This window comes from Vicia villosa, linkage group LG2, assembly GCF_029867415.1.
Source record: "Vicia villosa cultivar HV-30 ecotype Madison, WI linkage group LG2, Vvil1.0, whole genome shotgun sequence".
Taxonomy (NCBI): domain Eukaryota; kingdom Viridiplantae; phylum Streptophyta; class Magnoliopsida; order Fabales; family Fabaceae; genus Vicia; species Vicia villosa.
In genome coordinates, this window is record NC_081181.1 from 209176811 (window position 1) to 209183771 (window position 6961).

General features: G+C 36.6%; 1 long non-coding RNA gene across 1 annotated transcript; it reads right to left on the reverse strand.

Moving 5' to 3' along the window:
- Positions 1 to 5221: 5221 nt before the first annotated feature.
- On the reverse strand, positions 5222 to 5977 carry LOC131648110 (uncharacterized). Its single transcript, XR_009298043.1, has 3 exons — positions 5637 to 5977; positions 5455 to 5550; positions 5222 to 5323 (listed from the first exon to the last, which is right to left on the reverse strand). It is a non-coding gene; the product is annotated as an uncharacterized LOC131648110 (long non-coding RNA).
- Positions 5978 to 6961: the final 984 nt, after the last annotated feature.

Consider the following 6961-nt stretch of genomic DNA (forward strand, 5'->3'; position numbering starts at 1 on the left):
TATAAAAAAATACAAATTAACAGCCTCCCTTCAATGAAAGATTCATATCAACAAACACTACACCACTTTTGTACCAGAAAAATCCGCACTCCTTTGCAGCCACAACAATTATACTGAGACACAACAATGCCAAAAGAAGCTGCTAACGCCCTGATAAGCAAGCCAGGGAATAATCCAACACACCAAAACTGAAGGGAAAAAAACCAAAAATGATTCTCTAATGTCACAAAGCCATAAATTTGACCCAAGCTGCCTCCAGCTTATGGGCTACCAACCACCAACAAGAGCAAATACCTTTGAATTCAAGATGAAATAGACACCAACTACAATCACATCCACTATCCAAATTCTCTTCGACGCATATGTGATGCTTCAATTTACAATGATACCGAGACAAGATTTTTGGTGTCATATATCATTGGCCTATATCACCCTATATCAACTTTGCTTTTAATTTTAACCACTTCCATGATGTCAACTAGGCCTATTGAGAGATTTTTTCAATACTAATTTCCTTAGTTCAGAAAATTTTATCGATTCTTGACTTTCAAATGCACCACACACACGCGGACCATATCACAACTAGATTTTTTGAAATTGATCTCTCTTCTCTAAGCAAAAATTCAAATTGTTCCATGTGTTGCCAACTGTCATTGGGAAACACTATAATCACTTCGATCCAACTGCAAATAGAGCTCCAAACCTCTGTAAAAACAGTACACTCAAAGAAAATGAGAGGGGCTGAATCTTCCTTCCCACACTCTCCTACACACATATCCTCCCCATGACCTAACACTCCCCTTTTAACTAAATTATCCTTTGTAGGTATTTTATTATCGAACATTTTCCACACCAGGCTAGATATTTTTTAAGGAAATATCCTTATTCCAAAATTTCGACCGGTAGTGCTTAAGAAATGGGATATCCACTGACATTAAGCCCTTATAAACTTCTTTCACCGAATATTCGCTCGAGCTCTCTACCCCTCCTATGTTCAATTGTCTTATGTCCTTCCACCAACTTGATGAGTCGTAATCTTCTGACATCAAATTTGCCATATTCACCCATATATGTTTAGCAACACAATGTACCAAATACCATTTTTTTTCAACTGTAACTTTCCATTTTTTGTTTTCCTAACAAAGCTTTGTTGAAAATCATCACAATTTTAACACCTGGATCCCCATCCTCAATTGTTCTACACACTTTGTCCCATTTAACCCAATCAAGTTTTTCTCGTCCTCATAACCCCCCAAAGGAATTGTTTGAATATAGATTCTATATTAGATATAATACATGTCGGAGCCTGGAAGAAAGAGAGAAAGTAAACCTGAATCGTATACAAGAATGATTTTAATATTACAACCCGACCTCTGATGGATAAGTGTTTGTTCTTTCATTTAGACAGCCTAGCTTTCATTGGACTTATCACCTGTACCCAAGTATCCTTCCGTTTTGGATCTGCCCCTATTGGTAAACCGAGGTAATTGAAAGGTAGAGTTCCAATTCTACAATTTAAGATACTAGCAGCTTCTTCTATCTAGAATTGAGGAATGTCCATACCAACAATCAACCTCTTTTGGAAGTATACTTTTAAACCAAACATTGATTTGAACATAAGTAATATTGCCTTAATAGTTTGAATATTGGTCCACCTTCATTCACTTATGATCAATGTATAGTATGCATATTATAAGTGTGAGAATTTATCATTACATGCCTCAAATTTGTACTCTGAAAACTTCCCCAATTCCATAGTCTTTTCATCAAAATGTTTAAACCTTCTGACACTAATAAAAATAAAAATTGGGGAAAGTGGATCTCCATGTCTAATCCCTCGCTCCATCTTAAACTCTTTTGTAGGGCTTCCACTTACTAGCACAGACACTGAGGATGAACTAAGACACTTAAAAATTCATCTCTTCCATTTCTCTTGAAAACCCATTTTGTTCATCACATACCCTCAGAAATTCCAATCAACTGAATCGTACACCTTTTAGAAGTCCACCTTTATTTTTTTTCTCTTGGCCTCATCCATAATTTCGTTTGCAACAAGAATCTCATTGATAATCTGCCGACTTGTAATTAATGTTGATTGAGTCTCAGAGATGATATTATTGATCACTTTTTCAATTTGTTTGCTAAAACTCTATATATTAATTTGTATATGCATCCCACCAATATAATTGGTCTGTAATCAGAGATCTTTGACGAATTGTTTTTCTTTGGGATGAGAACCATAAAAGAACAATTTTCTCCTTTTACAAACTGACCATTAGAGTGGAATTCTGACATCGTCCTTATAACGTCGCCTTTAATGTGCTCCCAAAAATATTTTATAAAACCAAATTTAACTTCGTTCAGACCTTGGCTTTTCGAGCTATCGCAGTCCCAAATTGCATTACGAACTTTTGTTTCTGTGAACTCTTTCACCAAGTATTCCTTGTCCATATCATCCACTTTTTTGAAATCTATATTGGATGGAATAGGTCTCTCCTTCCTTCCCTCAAAAAGATTCCAAAAATGATCATGAAATGCACTTTTTACTTCCTCTGCTTCTTTCACCACTCTACCGTTGACTTCTATTGACAAAATTTTGTCGTCTTTCCTTCTTTTATTAATACACCCATGGAAGTATTTGGACTCCTCATCTCTTTCTTCTAACAATCTTACTCGAGTCCTTTGACATTGGATACTACAGTTCAAATTTGACAATATATGTAATTCCGCTGAAACTTCTCTTTTTCTGTTCACCTCATCTACTGTTAGATGTTATGATTTTACTCTTAGGTCCAGCTTATTGATCTCTTCTTTTGCAACTTTAATCTTTCCTTCTAAGTTTCGAGTGTGAGATTTGTGCAACTCTTTTAATTTTCCCTTTATCATTTTTTAATTTCTCATTTAGCACAAACATTCTCCATCCTTCCACATTTATATCTTGCCATTACTCCTTAACAAATTCATGATACCCCTCAACATTTTTCCAACAATTTAACATGCGAAACAGTTTCGGCCCCCACTTTTGAGTTGCATCACACAATAGAATTGGACGATGATCTGAGAGTTCTTTGACTAATTCCCATTGAGAACATGTGGGCCATGATCTACACCACTCTTCCGAAATTAGGAATCTATCTATACGAATTATTGTCGAACCCCCTAGACCGAGTAAACTTACTACCTGTCATACCCCAAAATTGTCCTACCCCTTATTTTAACTGGCTTATATTTCCCATCTCATCTGCATACCCCCATCAGGGCATTTGCATGGCCTTACATTCATTCATAAAATAAAATGTCTAAAAGCACAGGATTAAGGGTCTCGAAACAAGTGGGATTTCATCTAAGCCTTGGCAAAAGGTCATTCATTCTCTCAAAAGGGTTGTTTGACACTTAATCAAGATTGTGATAGGTACATGTCTTCTGGAAGGCATTTGTTCAGATGACTTATTGCTTGACCTAAGTTACGATGCTATGAATTGAGTTGGGGCATTGATTCATCTCCGTGTGGGCAACCATTGTTCGAGTTTTGTTTCTTCCACGACAAGATATTGGGTTAATGGCAGATTTGAAGTTTAAAGTGCAAATTCTTTTGATATCAAGCATCGAGAGAAATAGAGGACAATTGATCATTTAAATTCAGAAAAAGGAAAGAAATCTAAAGATAAACCCATTTGGTATAAGTTGACATTTGGTCAACAAGTCAACCTAGGGCGGTTGACTTCTGCTGACTAAGTCATGTGGATCTCCTCATTTCAAGATGGAGTATGGGTAATTTCTTTTGAAAGACTTTATACTCATAGTAAATATTGAAGCATGAAGAGAATTCAAATTTGGAAAGAAAAGAGGCAAAACTTCATCTTCATTTGGTTCAGGTATCAGTCAATACAAAATTCAAGTGTCTATACATTCATTTCAAGTCCCACTACAAGGTGAACCATTACAAAAAATTCAAATACATTACAAAAGTCAGCTTCAATAAAAGGTTATGCTTAATGACTTCTAGCAGCGGCCTTACAATTCCATTTGGCTCCATATACTTTGGACCCACACTCATGTGTATAATCAGCCATACAACCTGTTGCAAAAATCGAATGGAGCATGCACTTCACCATAGAAAAATGGTTCCTGCAGAAAAAACAAAATAAACCGCATCAATTCGGTTCACTAAAAGAAAAGCGGTTCGAACCAAAAGCCATACATACAAGACATACACACATACATTCAAAAAGAAAAACAATCCACTATCAATTCACCTGAGTTAGTCCAGTTCAAACCACAAACCATGTTCACACCATGAGAGACAAATACTGCAACAGAAAAGTAGAAATATCAAATAATTTCATCCATACAAAACCATGATCAAACCTGCCATGAAAACATAACCCACACTGTTGCACCCCAAAATTTGCCCTCTCCACTATGCTATAAGTTATGGAGGGACGTTTATTCCGTCTCTCAAAAATTGAAGAAAATAATAAAGATTTCTTATATGTGGTGGCCTCAATCGTTGATTCAAAGGAGATTTATTAGATTTCATGTCGAGATGTTGGTATGTGCCACAACTCTTATCTTCTCCAAGGATCATTAAGGCGTCATTTCTATGTCGGATTGGAATTCAAATGAGAATCATGGCATAAAGAATTAAGGAGGCGGTCAAGACTTTCGTCTGTTGCTTTTAATGCGATGTAATTTGGTTCATTGATTGAATTAGGATTGCGTCGAAGTGGAGTTCGTTCAAGTGATGATTTAAGTTCAAAATGCTCTAAAATTGTTCAAGATTGTTTGTAGCATACAAGGATGGAGAGTGTATTCATACAAGAATGGAGAGTGTATTCATACAAGAATGGAGGGTGTATTCATGTAGTTACAAATTCTATTACAAAAAAGCCCATCTTATTCATTACAAAAATAGTCCAAGGTCTATCAAGTTTATACAAATCCATTCCAATCTACAAATATCATTACACCATTCAAGGTTCTAGCGTCGTTTATGCCCATAACATGCCACGCTTCAAAACTAGCAGCATCCAAACTTGTATCGGAACTAATAAGCTATCCACCTGCAATACAAATAAAACCGGTACGGAAATGAAGCTAAAACGGAAACAGCCCTGCACAAAAGACGGAAGAAAACCGATTACACTAGCTTTGAAGGGGAGATTTCATAACAGAAGAAAAATCAATCCCAAAAAACTGTCTCTCTCTCTCCAAGAAACTCACCTCTAACAAAAACTTCTGGAATCGTTGAACCTTCGTCCTCTTCAGCACTGCATCACATTCATCTTTCACAAATCACCATAAACTTTGCAATAACAAGAACCTGTAAGAGAATCGATAATCACCATCAACAGTCAATTCATCAACCTTCTCCATCATTCATATTCACCAACAGAAAAGAATCAAAGGAGATGAAAAGGAGAAAAATAAAAATGTAACAGAAATTGGACTCACCTTTAACCGGATTCTCGAAGCTTCATCTTCAGGTTCTTCCATCATCAACTTCGTATATCAATAATCTTCATCGCTGCATCTGTTCTTCATCTTCATCTGCGTCAAACAACAACAACGTCGCTATGTCATCGAAGCATTGATTCAGAGACGAAATTGAAGAAGGAACACGCATCAAGCCATACCTGAGTTGCAACCGGAGAAGCGTTGGAGATGGAAAGAATCCTGAATCGAGAGAGATTACAAGACACGAGACCAGAGAGGAGCGAGAGAATCTGAGCGAAGATGCGTGATCTCAGAGAGAGTGAGATCGAGAACTTGAGACGGGGAAGCTCCGATCTGAGAATCTGAGACTCACCGCGCCGCCGCCGCACCGTGCCGTCACCATCGATGCCAAGGATTCATCGCCGCCGAGTTTTGAGTGAGAGAGGTCGGTTCCTTGTTCTTGTTCACAGTGGCGCATTGAAAGCTGATCGGCGAAGAAGACCTCCACCGCCGCGCCGTTTGTGAGGAAGGAGGAGAACAAACTGAGTTCCAATTCACGTAAAACCTAATCCTCATTTAATTGTGCATTTTACTTTTGCTAATTAATTTGATGTTAAAAACTAAATAAACATGGTTTAATTGGTATTAATTGAGAATTAGTATTGAATCTGAGTATACAAATAGTCTGATTAGCAATTCGATTAGAGACATGGATTTGGATCAACAAACTTTGGGCCTTAGTACAAAAATTCTTCCCACACTATCATGAGCCCATGCACCACTCTCCTTTGTGCCAAAAATTGAATAATAACAATTCCTTGGGCCTCATCAGCTTGGGCCATGCGCCAGTTTTTGCTGGTGGCACCATAGTTTCAAACATTCACCCCCTGTGTACATACTTTTAACATTGGATTTAAGTTTTTAACTAGTTTGTGTTCAATTGTTTTTAGTATAATAAAAATAATCAAAAACATGTAATATGTTCTCTTGTTAGAATTTATTTGTTTTGTTACATAGTTTAGTTTTAATTCTTTGGAAAATGCCATGAAAAAATATGATGTTTGATTAGCTTTCTCGCATTAATAAAAAAATAATAAAAACATGTAATATCTTTTGCTTGTTAGACTTTAATTGTTTTCTTACATAGTTCTATTATAGTTTTAGTTGAAAATGTCATAAAAAACAATTTAATCTTGTTAGACTTTTGTTTAGAATTTACTTAGAATTTAATTTCTATTATTTTCTATGGCGGGTGCGTGCTTCCTTGTTACTACTAATTTGTTTGCTGAGATATGCGAGGTACTTCGAGAGAGCCTTTGATTGTGATTCATTTGCTTCGTGCTCCACTTTATTTGTGGGACATGAATTAGATTTCGGTGCGATTGATTTGCATCGTGTTCCACTTTATTTGTGGGACACGAGTTTACTCCTGATGCGATTCATCTGATCTCTCATTCATTGAGATGTATATTCCTGCATTGTCTAGCTTGTGTCCTCTTGCAGGTTGCTTATGTGGTTATGCTCG